The 17,695-nt window shown below is 40.1% G+C and overlaps 1 pseudogene; it reads right to left on the reverse strand.

The window, feature by feature from the left end:
- LOC133245185 (bifunctional 3'-phosphoadenosine 5'-phosphosulfate synthase 1-like) overlaps positions 1-16,913 on the reverse strand; it is a 43,568-nt pseudogene extending 26,655 nt beyond the window's left edge.
- Between the last annotated feature and the right edge of the window lie 782 nt (positions 16,914-17,695).

A 17,695-nucleotide genomic window follows, 5' to 3' on the forward strand; every position in this document is an offset into this window, starting at 1 on the left:
AAAAAAAAAAGAGTGAGAGAGAAAGAGAGAGAGGCTGACCCTGATGCAGTGAAAATTTGAAATGGGATTAGAGGTCCTTGTTCTTGGATTGTTGCTAAAGACAGGGGAGCAACAGTAAAAGAATGTCTTGGCACTAAATAGGCATATGTGTGTGCAGTTCCATCCACTCAAGGCTTAGAATCAGCAGACGCTCACATTTTAGGGCTATATTTGAAAAGCTCTAAAAAGAAATGGCACTCTGAGAGAATATATACATATGTTCCTGGTCTCACTGAGGGAGGTGACCTCTTCCATATGGGAAACCTTGCATTATACAGGAATCTGGTTGTAGAATAAAGAACCTGGATAGACCCAGAGGGTTTTATGCTAAGTGAAATAAATTAGAGAAAGACAAATAATGTATGTCTTTTGCATATAGAAAGACAAATATTTGCTTATGTATGGAATCTAAAAAAACAAAAAAAAATTAGCAAGCATAACAAAACAGAAGCAGTTATGGATACAGAGAATAAACAGCTGGTTGCCAGAAGGGAGGGGATGGGTGGAGATGAGAAATAAATGAGTGAGATTAAGAGGTAACAACTTTCAGTTGCAAAATAAATGCTGCGGGTATGAAATGTACAATGTAGGGAGTACAGTCAGTAACTATGGTGACATATCTTATTAGACTTATTATGGTAATAATTTTGAAGTGTATGTGCTGTGCCGTGCTTAGTCGTTCAGTCATGTCTGACTTTTTGTGACCCTGTGGTTGTAGCCCGCCAGGCTCCTCTGTCCATGGGGATTCTCCAGGCAAAAATATTGGAGTGGGGTGCCATGCCCTCCTCCAGGGGATCTTCCCAACCCAGGGATCGAACCCAGGTCTCCTGCATTGCAGACGGATTCTTTACCGTCTGAGCCACCAGGGAAGCCCTTGAAGTGTATAAATATATTGAATCATTATATTGTGTAGCAGGAGCTAACATAGTTTTGTAGGTCAGTTATACTTCAGAAACAATTTCACAGGAAGAGATCAGATTTGTAGTTAGAGGAGGGGGAGTGTGGGTGGGAGGGAGAGTTGGATGAAGGAGTCAAAAGGTACAAACTTCCAGTTATAAGATAAATAAGTACTAGGGATGTAATGTACATGATAAAATCAACCCTGCTGCATGTTACATATGAAAGTTGTTAAGAGAGTAAACCTGAGTGTTATCACAAGGGATATTTTTCTGTTTCTTTAATTTGGTATCTGTATGAAATGATAATCTTATTCTGATAGTCATTTCATGATGTATGTGAGTCAAATCATTATGCTGCACACCTTTAACCTGCAAAATTATTGTGTGCTAAGTCACCTCAGTCATGTCTGACTCTGTTGGGACCCTTTGGACTGTAGCCCACCAGGCTCTTCTGTCCATGGGATTCTCCAGATAAGAATACTGGAACGGGTAGCCATGCCCTTCTCCAGGGGATCTTCCTGACCCAGAGATTGAACCCAGATCTCCCACATTGCAGGCAGATTCTTTACCATCTGAGCCACAAGGAAAGCCTTGCAGCTCAGACGGTACAATGGTATATGTCAATTATATCTCAATAAATCTGGAAGAAAAAAAATTAAGATATCAAGACATCATGTGTGCATCCAGGTCTTGCCTCTTCCCCTTACTGTCTGTGTTATTCTGGGCATGTTATTCTGGTTATTCTGGTTTTTAATTTGCCATTTATGAAATGGAATTATAATTATATTTAGTTTATAAGATTAGGGGGGTTGAATGAATGTTTTGTCAATATCAAGCACTATATAAATGCCCCAAATTGCACCTACAATGTTGAAGTTATTAAAAGGAACAGTTTCCCCCTTCAAAATATACATGGATAGTCTCACAGGCATTTCATATCAGTTGCTATCAGGGTCAGAGAAGGCAATGGCAACACACTCCAGTACTCTTGCCTGGAAAATCCCATGGATGGAGGAGCCTGGTAGGCTGGAGTCCATGGGGTTGCTGAGAGTCGGACACGACTGAGTGACTTCACTTTCACTTTTCACTTTCATGCATTGGAGAAGGAAATGGCAACCCACTCCAGTGTTCTTGCCTGGAGAATCCCAGGGATGGGGGAGCCTGGTGGGCTGCCGTCTATGGGGTCACACAGAGTCGGACACGACTGAAGCGACTTAGCAGCAGCAGCAGCAGCAGCTATCAGGGTCTTGGACAAAATTGCAAAGAAGGCAAAATTTGCATCTTCCTAGTTTCTATATGAAAACCTTATCCACTTGATTCTTCTTTCCTCTGTCATCCAGAGAACCAGGTCAGAACAGAGGTGAAATGGGAGGATGGTGAAATGAATGGGGCAAAGATTATGGCATGTAGGCTCAGGGTTTTGGGTGTATAGAAATGCAAGAACTATTGTATAGTTTGAGACATGAAAAAATAATTTTGGTTCTAACTTCAGCTCAGCCCAGCTTACCTGGAGTTACTATATCACACATTTATTGTGAAGTGAGCATATTTTAACATGTTTGTATTATGTCCATTATATGCCTAGAATCTTAGAAGATCTTAAAAGGGTCTGGTGAGGATGGTAAAGAAAGACTTATTCAGTACAGCTAAACCAGCATTTGGGAGCTAAGTTAGCAAAGAAAATGGACACGAATATTCAGCTAGGAAAAGATATGTGTATGAGTGTGTGTGTGTGTGTGTGTGATGAGGGATGAAGTTAGCAAGCATGACTCAGCAGTAGCTGGAGGACATTTTCAAAATTCATGTATTTCTGTCTTTTTTGCGGAACATACAGTGAAATGTGGGGCTTAACATTCCAGGCTATGACAGTTTTTCTGCTTCTCGGTGTATTCCCAGCTTCAGCAAAGGTCCTAGCTAGGTTTCTTTGTCCATGAAATTCTCCAGGCAATAATACTGGAGTGGGTTGCTATTTCCTTCTACAGCAGATCTTCCTGACCCAGGGATCAAATCTGGATCTCCTGCATTGCAGGCAGATTCTTTACCGTCTGAGCCACCAAGGAAGCCCCAGCATATATTAGGTGCTCAATAAATATAGAGCAAATAAATGAAAGAGCTATCTAAGTCAGGGAGTACCCACTGATCCCAGATGAAGGCAAGGGGAGGATAGTGTTGGAGTGTCTTGAATCAGGCATTAGACAATGACTGGACTGAAAGTTACCCTGACTTAGGTGATGTAGCAGAAGAAATCAAATTTCTGCAAGGGATGCTAAATAATAATAATATAATCAGTAATGAAATGAGTTTACTGTGTTCCAGGTGTTATAGAACATGGACGTTCATTATCACATTAGCATTCCACTGTAGCCACTATAACTATTGCTCTTTTATGGACAGAGACAGACAAATTACTTTTTTTTTACCTAGTCCCAGTATTTGGCCAGACTGAGACTGAAACTCAAGGTGTTCAAGCTTCAGAACCTAGAACTCTTAATGACTACACTGTAGGAATCCTCAAGGGACCTAGCAAGAGGAAAACAGCCCCAATATGAAGGATCTCAGGTGGAATCCTGGTTATTAAGGCAGGAAATTGATCTGAAGGGATGATAACAGATACCAGTTTCCTTGAATAAGAGGCTAAGGTGGAGGTTAAGATATGGGAGCAAGAAAGGAGCCTGGTTTCTTGACCTGGGACATAGGACCTAGGTTGGGCTAGAGCAGGACTGGGGTGGTTCCAAAGTTCAGACTGAAGGTCCTAGGTTGGAGAATAGAGTCACCAGCTAGAGAGAGAAAAGAGCACTGGATCCCACAGTCCAAGGAATGTAGCCTGCCAGGCTTCTCTGTCAATGGAATTTTCCAGGCAAGAATACTAGAGTGGGTTGCCATATCCTCCTCCAGGAGATCTTCCTCACCAAAGGATTGAACTCACGCCTTTTATGTCTCCTGCATTGGCAGGTGGGTTCTTTACCAGTAGCACCAGTTACAGGTAGTTAGAGAGAGGAAAAAACTAGAGTAGATTTCTGAAGAGCCAAAAAGGACAGAAGTATACTGTTTTTGAAATGCTTGGAGAACTTGCTGGTGGCCTAAAATTGAACTATCAGCTGAACTATTATTAAAAAAAAAAATCAGGATGTTTTCAGATGAACAAAAATGAGTTTATCACCAACAGAGTTGGTGTACTTCACCAAAGACATTTCTAAAAGACTCCAAGAAGATGGAAATAGACCCCAGAATGAAGGTTTTTTAAACCAAAGATTAAGAAATTAAGGGCTGCCATCTAAATACAGCCTGTAACCTGATTTTATAAGTTCTGAGAGCTAAGAATTTTTTTTTTTGAAAACAGTTTAAAAAATAATTTTATTTATTTATTCATCTATTTTTCGCTGGGCTGCATCTCTGTTAACGTTCAGGCTTTTTTCCAGCTGTGGTGAGTAGGGACTACTCTATAGTTGCAGTTCTTGGCCTTTCACTGCAGTGGCTTCTCTTATGGAGCACTGGCTCTAGGGTGCTCGGGCTTCAGTAGTCACGGCACGTGGGGTCAGTTGTTTCTGCTCCTGGGCCCTAGAGCATGGGCTCAGTATCGTGGTGAGCATGAGCACAGGCCTAGCTGCTACATGGCATGTGGGATCTTCCTGAGTCAGGGATTGGACCCATGTCTTCTGCATTGGCAGATGGATTCTTTACCACTGAGAAGTCAGGCAAGCCCCATTTTTTTTTTTTTCTTTCTTAAAATAGATTTATATTTATAACCATTTTAGGTTTACAGAAACATTGAGCAGAGAGTACACAGGTCCCATGTACACTACTCTTCTCCTCTTTCATTCCAGTTTCCTTTACTACTAACATCTTGCAATAGTATGTTACATATGTCAAAATTGATAAATAAATATCGATGCATTATGTATACATACATACATATGTACACACACATATTAGAAGGTGCACACCTTCGCAATACACACCCGCCCACGTTACTGATTGTTATGTCTTCTTCGAAAATAGATCCCTGTTTATTCCTGGTATGGTAGTTTCCCTTGAGGACCGGGTTTTGTTATGCAGAACAGAAGGCTCTGAGTGTATTTCAACATCGCTGCTTTTCTTTCCTCCTTTCCAGAACAAGAGGGAATTTTTCCTCCGATATGAGCTCTTGGAACTGGAACTCGTGAAAGTACAGGGGCCTCCCTATGATGGGCCCTTTAGGAGTTTTAAGCCTCAAGCTAGTCCACACTCAGCCTTCAGCAACTGATCGATTGTTCCTACCAATTACTGGCTCCAGCTCTTGGTAAGTTTTGCATGCGTGCATGTTAATTCACTTTAGTCATGCCTGAATCTTTGCGACCCTGTGGACTGTAACCCTCCATGCTCCTTTGCCCATGGGATTCTCCAGGCAAGAATAATGGAGTAGGTTGCCATATGCTCTTCCAAGGAATCTTCCCCATGCAGGGATTGAATCTGCATCTCTTTATTTCCTGCAAGGCAGGCAGATTCTTCCACTAGCACCACCTGGGAAGCCCATAAGCAGTGTAGTATAAAGCCACTAATATTATATATGAGGACTAGTTAGGAAAGACAGTTTTATCTTACCTAAATGCTTACAACTTTCTCACCACTGGTGGAGGAAAAGAGTATGTAAAAATTCCTGATGGATTCAAAACCAAACAGGAAAGTAAAAAATAAAATGAAGCAAAGAAAAAGCAGAATAAATACGAAGTAGAAGAACTAATTCAAAATATACTAGTGATCACAATAAATGTCAGTAGAGTAAACATGCCAGTCAGAATAAGAATGTTTTCAAATTAGGATAAATAATAAAATCTCTCTCTATATATACTTCTTTTAAAACACAACCTTAAGCATTTTAGACATATAATAATGAAAAGTTAAAGGATAAATATTAGGCAAATACTGAACAAAGTAATCTGGCGTAGATATGTAAATATATCCACCTCTCTCTCTCTTTATTAGACAAAATTGACTTCAAAGTAAAAATATGTTTGGGAGATAAAGAATATAAATGTTTAATAATAGGTAAGATTCTTATAGAAAGAAAAATCTAAATTTATAAGCACCCAATTCTATAATCTTTATATATATTTTAATGCATATATAGCAAAACTGACAGAATTTTACAGAGAAATTCATACATGGACATTCATAATAGGAAGTTTTAAACTCATTCATAATGCTTGATAGAGACAGCAGACAGAACCATTGAGGATTTGAACAACATAATCAGCAAGTCTGACATAATGAGAATATCTACAACTCTGTAATAGGGAGGGACAAATCTGACTCCATATTAAATTTGTTTCTTTTACCTTAACTTTTGTATTCTATTGCTTTGCTACAAATTAATCACTAAAGGGATGTTGCTTATAACAAAGTATACATACAAGCCCATCTCTAGGAACCCTGCCTCCCATGCCTGAACTAAAATACCTCTGTTCAGATCACAGGAAACATCCTGACCAGGCCCGTCTATGAATGGCTGTAGGAAAGAAGCAATTACATATCTCTTCCAGTGTCTGGGCAAAACCAGGAAATGTTTGCAATGACTTATTGCCTTTTTTACTTTACATCCTCATCTCCCTACTCTTTGTTCTATGAAAGAAACTAGCATACAAACTTCAGCAAGATAGTTCTTTGGGACACCAGTCTACCATCTTCTTGGTTTCCTGGGTTTCTGATTAAGGTTGTTATTTCTTCACTCGACAACTCCTCTCTCCATTTATTGACCTGTTGTTTGGTGAGCAGTATAAACTTGGACTGAGTCTCCAACAATTAGAGAGTGTACATTCTTCACAAATATGCACGGAACATATATAAGAAATTTCTGCATTCTACATAATTAAGTAGGTTCTTGCAAAAAAAAAACCCACAAAGAATTGTTGTCAGACAGGTGATCTTTTCTGTATAAAATATATTTACTTTAGAAATCATTAAAATGCTAATTTGATAAGAGGTTTATGACATTGTATAGGAGACAGGAATCAAGACCATCCCCAAGAAAAAGAAATGAGAAAAAGCAAAATGGCTGTCTGAGGAGGCATTACAAACAGCTGTGAAAAGAAGGGAAGTGAAAAGCAAAGGAGAAAAGGAAAGATATATCCATTTGAATGCAGAGTTCCAAAGAATAGCAAGGAGAGATAAGAAAGCTTTCCTCAGCGATCAGTGCAAAGAAATAGAGGAAAACAATAGAATGGGAAAGACTAGGGTTCTCTTCAAGAAAATTAGAGATACCAAGGGAACATTTCATGCAAAGGTAGGCTCAATAAAGGACAGAAATAGTAAGGACCTAACAGAAGCAGAAGATATTAAGAAGAGGTGGCAAGAATACACAGAAGAACTGTACAAAAAAGAGCTTCATGACCTTTTTATCTTTACAAAAAAGACAATCACGATGGTGTGATCACTCACCTAGAGCTAGACATCCTGGAATGTGAAGTCAAGTGGGCCTTAGAAAGCATCACTATGAACAAAGCTATAAGAGGTGATGGAATTCCAGTTGAGCTATTTCAAATCCTGAAAGATGCTGTGAAAGTGCTGCACTCAATATGCCAGCAAATCTGGAAAACTCAGCAGTGGCCACAGGACTGGAAAAGGTCAGTTTTCATTCCAATCCCAAAGAAAGGCAATGCCAAAGAATGCTCAAACTACCACACAAATGCACTTATCTCACACGCTTGTAAAATAATGCTTAAAATTCTCCAAGCCAGGCTTCAGCAATACGTGAACTGTGAACTTCCAGGTGTTCAAGCTGGTTTTAGAAAAGGCAGAGGAACCAGAGATCAAATTGCCAACATCCGCTGGATCATGGAAAAAGCAAGAGAGTTCCAGGAAAACATCTATTTCTGCTTCATTGACTATGCCAAAGCCTTTGACTGTATGGATCACAATAAGCTGTGGAAAATTCTGAAAGAGATGGGACTACCAGACCACCTGATCTGCCTCTTGAGAAACCTGTATGCAGGTCAGGAAGCAACAGTTAGAACTGGACATGGAACAACAGACTGGTTCCAAATAGGAAAAGGAGTCTGTCAAGGCTGTATATTGTCACCCTGCTTATTTAACTTCTATGCAGAGTACATCATGAGAAACACTGGGCTGGAGGAAGCACAAGCTGGAATCAAGATTGCCGGAAGAAATATCAATAACCTCAGATATGCAGATGACTCCACCCTTATGGCAGAAAGGAAGAAGAACTAAAGAGCCTCGATGAAAGTGAAAGAGGAGAGTGAAAAAGTTGGCTTAAAGCTCAACATTCAGAAAACTAAGATCAAGGCATCTGGTCCCATCACTTCATGGGAAATAGATGGGGAAACTGTGGAAACAGTGGCTGACTTTATTTTTCTGGGCTCCAAAATCACTGCAGATGGTGACTGAAGCCATGAAATTAAAAGACACTTACTCCTTGGAAGGAAAGTTATGACCAACCTAGATAGCATATTAAAAAGCAGAGACATTACTTTGTTAACAAAGGTCTGTCTTGTCAAGGCTATAGTTTTTCCAGTGGTCATGTATGGATGTGAGAGTTGGAGTATAAAGAAAGCTGAGTGCCGAAGAATTGATGCTTTTGAACTGTGGTGTTGGAGAAGACTCTTGAGAGTCCCTTGGACTGCAAGGAGGTCCAACCAGTCCATCCTAAAGGAGACCAGTCCTGGGTGTTCATTGGTAGGACTGATGCTGAAGATGAAACTCCAATACTTTGGCCGCCTGATGTGAAGCGCTGACTCGTTTGAAAAGACCCTGATATTGGAAAAGATTGAGGGCAGGAGGAGAAGGGGATGACAGAGGATGAGATGGTTGGATGGCATCACCAACTCAATGGACATGGATTTGGGTGGACTCCAGGAATTGGTGATGGACAGGGAGGGCTAGCATGCTGTGGTTCATGGAGACGCAAAGAATCAGACATGACTGAGTGACTGAACAGAACTGAACTTGGAAATTATAATAAAAGACGCTTTCAAATAATTTTTGGTTCTAAACAGGAATAATGATGAACATTAGAAAATATTTAGGATTGAAAATTGATGAAATATCTAAAGTAAGGAGATGTAGGAAAAGCATTACTTAAAATAATTTTAACATTATTTGTTGTTGTTCAGTTGTAAGTTGTGTCCAACTCTTTGTGACCCCATGAACTAAAGCACACCAGGCTTCCCTGTCCTTCACCACCTCCTGGAATTTGCTCAGACTCATGTCCATTGAATCAGCGATGCCATTCAATCATCTCATCCTCTGCTGCTCCTTTCTCCTCCTGCCTTCAACACTTGTTACTTATAAAGTTTGAAAATTGATGACCTAATTATTCAACTCAAAGCAGTTAGAAAAAGAACAGCAGAATAAAATGAAAGGAAGTTGAAAGAATTAAATAATAAGAGGAGAAATTAATTGAATAGAAAAAAGATAAAATAGAGAGGATCCACAGAGCCAAACACTCATTTTTGAAAAATCTAATAAAATAGACACCTTCTGGCAAGATTGAGCAAGCAAGAAAGAGAAAATCCATCAAATAAGCACATGAACAGAGAAAAAGTCCTAACCATGTAAACAGAAAGAGAAGATATTTTTTAAAAGATCTTATGTCATTACGTTTGAAAACTTAAGACAAAATGTTCAATTTTCTAGAGAAATGTAACTAGCCAATAGTGATTCAGAAGAATTAAAATGCTGACTAATCCTCAGTGATCAAAAGAAATGAATCAATAATTAATATCTAAGCCTCACAATCTCCACCGATACCAAAACTGGATATCTGAGCCAGTGAAATTAAAAATTCCAATCAAAATCTTTTTTTTTTTAATCTACATGGAACTTGACAAGATGATTATAAAACATGTATATGGAAATCCCAAAGATGAAATATCCACAATAATTTGGAAGAAGTACAATACAAGGAGATCTCCTTACATATAAAAATACTTAATGTAAGCTATAAACCTATAAACAATAATGGCAGCATGCATTGTTCTGGGAAAGATAAATACACCAATGGAATTGAACAGAGACTTGAAATAGATCAGTGTTTGAATGGAAAGCTTATATATGACAGAGGAACCAATGCCTACCAGTGGAGGATAAGCTATTGATTAAATAGTATTCAGAGATTTTATTATTAATATAGCAAAAAGAAAAGCTCTCTAATGAAAGACCATAATTAATTTTGTGTGGATTAAAGATCTAAATATGATGATAGCAACAGTTTAAAATATATGGAGGAACTGTAAGACACTACCTTTACAATTTCACAGGAGGAAGTTGGGAGGGCTATAGTAAACAAAGAGTCTTTGGTTTTTTTAGTGGCTGAGTCCTTTCCAAGAAGTAGGAGAAGTCTACTTTTTGTACCTGGCTAGGATCTAAAGTCAAGAGATCACTTTTCTGGTCTCCCAACTCTATTTAATTGAAGTTTCTCTTTATTAGTTTTTTATATATGATTTTTGACCTTGTTTAAATTATGCTAAGCTAAGCTAAGAACACACAGAAGAACTGAACAAAAAAGATCTTCATGACCAAGATAATCATGATGGTGTGGTCACTCATCTGGAGCCAGACATCCTGGAATGTGAAGTCAAGTGGGCCTCAGAAAGCGTCACTACGAACAAAGCTAGAGGAGGCGATGGAATTCCAGTTGAGCTATTTCAAATCCTGAAAGATGATGCTGTGAAAGTGCTGCACTCAATATGCCAGCAAATTTGGAACACTCAGCAGTGGCCACAGGACTGGAAAAGGTCAGTTTTCATTCCAATCCCAAAGAAAGGCAATGCCAAAGAATGCTCAAACTACTGCACAATTGCACTCATCTCACAAGCTTGTAAAGTAATGCTCAAAATTCTCCAAGCCAGGCTTCAGCAGTACATGAACTGTGAACTTCCAGATGTTCAAGCTGGTTTTAGAAAAGGCAGAGGAACCAGAGATCAAATTGCCAACATCTGCTGGATCATCGAAAAGCAAGTGAGTTCCAGAAAAACAGCTATTTCTGCTTAATTGACTATGCCAAAGCCTTTGACTGTATGGATCACAATAAACTGTGGAAAATTCTGAAAGACATGGGAATTCCAGACCACCTGACCTGCCTCTTGAGAAACCTATATGCTGGTCAGGAAGCAACAGTTAGAACTGGACATGGAACAACAGACTGGTTCCAAATAGGAAAAGGAATACGTCAAGGCTGTATGTTGTCACCTTGCTTATTTAACTTATATGCAAAGTACATCATGGGAAACACTGGGCTGGAAGAAGCACAAGCTAGTATCAAGATTGCTGGGAGAAATATCAATAACCTCAGATATACAGATGACATCACCCTTATGGCAGAAAGTGAAGAGGAACTAAAAAGCCTTTTGATGAAGGTGAAAGAGGAGAGTGAAAAAGTTGGCTTAAAGCTCAACATTCAGAAAACGAAGATCATGGCATCTGGTCCCATCACTTCATGGGAGATAGATGGGGAAACAGTGGAAACAGTGTCAGACTTCATTTTTCTGGGCTCCAAAATCACTGCAGATGGTGATTGCAGCCATGAAATTAAAAGACACTTACTCCTTGGAAGGAAAGTTATGACCAACCTAGACAGCATATTAAAAATCACAGACATTACTTTGCCAACAAATGTCATCTAGTCAAGGCTATGGTTTTTACAGTGGCCATGTATGGATGTGAGAGTTGGATTATGAAGAAAGCTGAGCATTGAAGAATTGATGCTTTTGAACTGTGGTGTTGGAGAAGACTCTTGAGAGTCCCTTGGACTGCAAAGAGATCCAACCTGTCCATTCTAGAGGAGATCAACAATGGGTGTTCATTGGAAGGACTAATGCTAAAGCTGAAACTCCAATACTTTGGCCACCTCATGCAAAGAGTTGACTTAATGGAAAAGTCTCTGATGCTGGGACGGATTGGGAACAGGAGGAGAAGGGGACAACAGAGGATGAGATGGCTGGATGGCATCACCGACTCAATGGACATGAGTTTGAGTGAACTCCGGGAGTTGGTGATGGATAGGGAGGCATGGCGTGCTGCAATTCATCAGGTTGCAAAGAGTTGGACACGACTGAGAAACTGCACTGAACTGAACTGAAGCTAAGATGAATTTTCTTATACTAGGTGTATTAAATGCATTTCAACTTTGATATTGTCAATGTATGATGCATGAGATGTAATCCCATTACAAAATAAGGAATATTTGTTAATCTTGTCACAATGATTGGAGTAGTTGTTCTTTAGTAAGTTGTGTTTAACTCTTTTGTGACCCCAATCACTAAAGCCTGCTAATTACCCAGGCAAGAATACTGGAGTTGGTTGCTATTTCCTTCTCCAGAAGATCTTTCTGACCTAGGGATTGAACCCACATCTCCAACATTGTCAGGCAGGTTTTTTGTTCATGCCAGTGAAAGGAAACTGATGTACAACACCTACTATAAGAGGATTCTTGCTTCCCTGAGGATGAAGAACTGTTCCAAACATTCTGCTGAAACTATCAGAAGAACCTCGAACTCCCAGAGGGCTACCAGGGCAGAACGGGGATACAGCCATCAGAGGACCAGAGTAGAGAGGATATGAGAAAGAAGATCCTTGGAGAGTTCATTTAAGGTGTGAGATCGAGACTTATTCTGACTTTTCAGTTACTTAAGTCAGTAATCCTCTTTGTTGTTTAAATAATTTTGAGTTTAGAGGCTTTTTTTTTTTTTTTTCACCTGTTACTGAAACATTTCTACCTCAAATACTGCAGATATTTTGATCTGAGAGACTGAAGAGGGAAAAATATCTTGACTATTATTCAAAGATTCTTTGATTTCAAGGAACAGAAAGATACAATTGCAGAATGAGAATTATCAGACAGATCTGTAGAAATGGAACCAAAGTACTAGGAAAAAAACAAAACCTTTTCACCTTACTCAATAGGACCTCCAGTTTCTGTCAGTCTCTGTTTCTTGCTTGCACATAAACTCTTGACAGGTCTATTTCATATTTAATACTTAAATTCAATAGATTTAGTTGTATACTGTGACCCATCTTTCTCCAAACCCTCCTCTACAAACAGCTTCTTCTCCAGTGTTCTCTTTCTTGTTGTTGGATCAACTATACATCTTGTTTACTAATCAGAAAACATAAAGTCATTTTTCTCACCTTTCCCTTATCTTTAAGTAACTGACATTCAATACATTATGAAGCCCTATGATTCCTGCCTCCAAAATAATTGTCAAATTAATTTGTTTCTATGTCATTACTACCCATACTTCAGTCCAACTCTTATCATCTTGAGTCTTATCTGTTGCAATTGCTTCCTTTCCACTCTAATTTCCTCTCTTTGTACTCTCCAATCCATTTTCCACATTGTTGTTGTTCTTCACTCAGTCAGTCATATCCAACTCTGCAATTTCATGGACTGCAACATGCCAGGCTTCCCTGTCCTTTACTATCTCCTGAAGTTTGCTCAAACTCATGTCCATTGAGGTTATGATGCCATCCAAACATCTCATCCTCTGTTGTCGCCTTCTCCTGCCCTCAGTCTTTCCCAACATCAGGGTCTTTTCCAGTGAGTCAGCTCTTCTCATCAGGTTGCCAAAGTATAGGAGCTTCAACTTCAGCATCAGTCCTTCCAATGAATATTCAGGATTAACTTCATTTAGGATTGATTGGTCTGATCTCTTTGCAGTCCAAGGGACTCTCAAGCGTCTTCTCCAGCACCACAGCTCAAAATCATGTTCTTCAGTCTTCAGCCTTCTTTATGGTCCAACTCTTACATCCGTACCTGGCTACTGGAAAAACCATGGCTTTGACTATACAGAACTTTGTTGGCAAAATGATGTCTCTGTTTTTTAATATGCTGTCTAGGTTTGTCATAGCCTTTCTTCCAAGGAGCAAGCATCTTTTAATTTTGTGTCTGTAGTCCAGTGATTTTGGAGCCCAAGAAAACAAAGTGTGCCCCTATTTCCATTTTCTCCCATCTATTTGCCATAAATAGATGGATCAAGATACTATGGTCTTAGTTTAAATTTTAAGCCAGCGTTCTTACTTTCCTTTCTCCTTCATATAGAGGCTCTTTGGTTCCTCTTCACTTTCTGCCATTAGGGTGGTGGCATCTGCATCTGTATATCTGAAGTTATTGATACTTCTCCTATCAATCTTGATTCCAGCTTGAGCTTCATCCAGCTCAGCATTTTTCATGATGTACCCTGCATAGAAGTTAAATAAGCAGGGTGACAATATATAGCCTTGCTGTACTCCTTGCCCAGTTTTGACCCATTCTGTTGTTCAAATTTCCAGTTTGTTGTGATCCACATAAAGTCTTTAGTGTAGTCAATGAAGCAGAAGTAGATGTTTTTCAGGAATTCCCTTGCTTTTTCCATGATCCAGAGAAAGCTGGCAATTTGACCTTTGGTTCCTTTGCCTTTTCTAAATCCAACTTGTCATTTGGAAGTTTTCATTTCATGTATTGTTGAAGCCTAGCTTGAAGGATTTTGAGTATTGCTTTGCTAGCTTGCGAAATGAGTGCAACTGTGCAGTAGTTTGAACATTCTTTGGCATTGCCCTTCTTTAGGATTGGGGTGAAAACTGACCTTTTCCAGTCCTGTGGCCACTGCTGAGTTTTCCGAATTTGCTGGCATATTGAGTGCAGCACTTTCACAGCATCATCGTTTAGAATTTGAAATAGCTCAGCTGGAATTCCATCACCTCCCCTAGTAGTTTTGTTTGAGTAATGCTTCCTAAAGCCCACTTAGCTTCACACTCCAGCATGTCTGGCTCTAGGTGAGTGACCATACTATCATGGTTATCTGGGTCATTAAGACCTTTTCTGTAGAGTTCTTCTGTGTATTCTTGACACCTTTTCTCACACTCTTTTGCTTGTTAGGTCCTTGCTATTTCTGTCCATTATTGTGCCCATCTTTGCATGAAACTATTTCCTTGGTATCTCTAATTTTCTTGAAGAGATCTCTAGTCTTTCCCATTCTATTTTCTTCTATTTCTTTGCATTGTTCACTTAGGAAGGCTTTCTTATCTCTCCTTGCCATTCTTTGGAACTTTGCATTCAATTGGGTTTACCTTTCCCTTTCTCCTTTGCCTTTAGCTTCTCTTCTTTTCTCAGCTATTTGTAAGGCCTCCTCAGACAACCATTCTGCCTTCTTGCATTTCTTTTTCTTGCTACAATTGCTACAGTGAGTTGGCTGTTAAAGACCCTTCCCTGTTTTCTGGATGAGATATGCCATCAGTCTCACTCAACATTATAAACATTGAATCTTGAAACCATCAGTGTTCTGCAATGCTCAGTTCAGTTCAGTTCAGTTCAGTTGCTCAGTCGTGTCCGACTCTTTGCGACCCCATGAACTGCAGCACACCAGGCCTCCCTGTCCATCACCAACTCCCAGAGTTCACTCAAACTCACATCCATCGAGTCGGTGATGCCATCCAGCCATCTCATCCTCTGCCATCCCCTTTTCCTCCTGCCCCTAATCCCTCCCAGGATCAGAGTGTTTTCCAATGAGTCAACTCTTCACATGAGGTGGCCAAAGTACTGGACTTTCAGCTTTAGCATCATTCCTTCCAAAGAACACCCAGGACTGATCTCCTTTAGGATGGACAGGTTGGATCTCCTTGCAGTCCAAGGGACTCTCAAGAGTCTTCTCCAACACCACAGTTCAAAAGCATCAGTTCTTCAATGCTCAGCTTTCTTCATAATCCAACTCTCACATGCATACATGGCCACTGGAAAAACCATAGCCTTGACTAGACGGACCTTTGTTGGCAAAGTAATATCTCTGCTTTTGAATATGCTATCTAGGTTGATCATAACTTTCCTTCCAAGGAGTAAGTGTCTTTTAATTTCATGGCTGCAATCACCATCTGCAGTGATTTTGGAGCCCCCCAAAATAATATCTGACACTGTTTCCACTGTTTCCCCATCTATTGGCCATGAAGTTATGGGACCAGATACCATGATCTTCGTTTTCTGAATGTTGAGCTTTAAGCCAACTTTTTCACTCTCCTCTTTCACCTTCATCAAGAGGCTTTTTAGTTCCTCTTCACTTTCTGCCATAAGGGTGGTGTCATCTGCATATCTGAGGTTATTGATATTTCTGCCGGCAATCTTGATTCCAGATTGCAGAATAGAATCTGCAATGCTATTGGACCACATTTGGTCCAGCATGCTTGATAGAAGATGGTCACCACTGCTGTTTCAGAATTCATGATTTCTTCCTCCAGCAGTTCAGCTTGCTGCTTCATGTGCCACATCAAAAGAACATTATTATCTTTTGTCCAGCCACCAACAGGGTGAAGGAGAAAGACAGGGAACCTGTAGTCCCTCTCTAGAAGTTGCTTTTGAGTATCCCGCATTAAAAGAGCATGTCCATTGTACACTAGGTTTTGTAATTAAATACAAAGACAGCATCAGCATTCAGGTCCTTAAACATCTGCTTTAGCTCAGTAAGAGTGGAATACTGATCAAGATCATTCATTCCAATAAATTTGGTCAAAGACTTGAAGGTCTCCTTCTATCAGCCAGTCTCCTTTCTCTAAAACAATCTTGATGTAGGGGTGGTCCTGAATGCTGTTCCTTCCTGTCTAACACAGTGCTCTTTCTTCCTGTGTTAAAAAAAAAAAAAGCTCAGTATTGTAAAGAAGAGCCACACTGTGACCCTTCTACACCAGAGAAAATGCTGTCCAGATGTCCAGCATTTATCTTCTTGAGTAGCTGTCAGAACTACAGGCACTGACAAATTAAAATAACACCCCCACACAGAAGACAATCAAAATGAAGGTATTGCAAGTTCTGCCTCTCTCTCATAAAACCATTCAATGGGCTGGGCCAACCTTCTGCCAAAACCTGTAGTCACTGCATATCCACTTTATTAATTTTTAATGCTGTAATTTTTCTCCATCTGTTTTTGCCAAATGAAGTTTATTTTCTGGCACACAGAGGATGTCACAGGTACAACACCCTGTTCCCAGAGAAGTTCCATAACTCTTACTGCACACGATCATTTCTATCACAAGTCTATTTTCAGTATCATATCAGGGGCCTTTGGTTTTTTATATTCAGAACTGATTCAAATGAAATCTTTAATTCTCTAGCCTGTGCATTTTGTTAGAGTCCTTTAATAGCTCTGTTCATAAACATACAGGGAAGCATCAACAAGTACTTCAAAAAAAAAAAAAGGCAAGCACACCCTTAGGAATTTGCCATGCAATATGGTGATCTTGAAAAAGAACACCTTCCCTGGTAGTTCAGATGGTAAAGCATCTGCCTACAATGTGGGAGACCCGGGTTTGATCCCTGTGTTGGGAAGATCCCCTGGAGAAGGCAATGGCAACCCACTCCAGTACTCTTGCCTGGAAAATTCCATGGACAGAGGAGCCTGGTAGGGTACAGTCCATAGGGTTGCAAACAGTTGGACACGACTGAGCAACTGCACTTTCTTTCTTTCTAGCCAGGGCATGGCCCACCTGTTTCTTGTTGCTGGAAATGGTGGCAGCTGCCTCCGGCTAGTCTGTGGTGGCCCAGATTGACTGGTTAGAAGGGAACCCCAGCAGCCAGCACCAAGCAGCCTTAGGAGTCCAGGAGCCCTGCAGCTGAGAGGGTCCTCACTTCTCTGGTGATTTTCCCAGGGCAGGACCCAGGACAAGATGCTCCCTCCAGCCAAGAATCTACCTTTGGATTCTGACTTTGACAGCTCAAGCCAACACAGAACGTCCCTACCGAGGTTGACTTCTCTGGTGGCTCAGGCAATAAAGCATCTGCCTACAATGCTGGAGACCAGGGTTCA

This window comes from Bos javanicus, chromosome 3, assembly GCF_032452875.1.
Source record: "Bos javanicus breed banteng chromosome 3, ARS-OSU_banteng_1.0, whole genome shotgun sequence".
In the NCBI taxonomy this organism is placed as follows: Eukaryota; Metazoa; Chordata; class Mammalia; order Artiodactyla; family Bovidae; genus Bos; species Bos javanicus.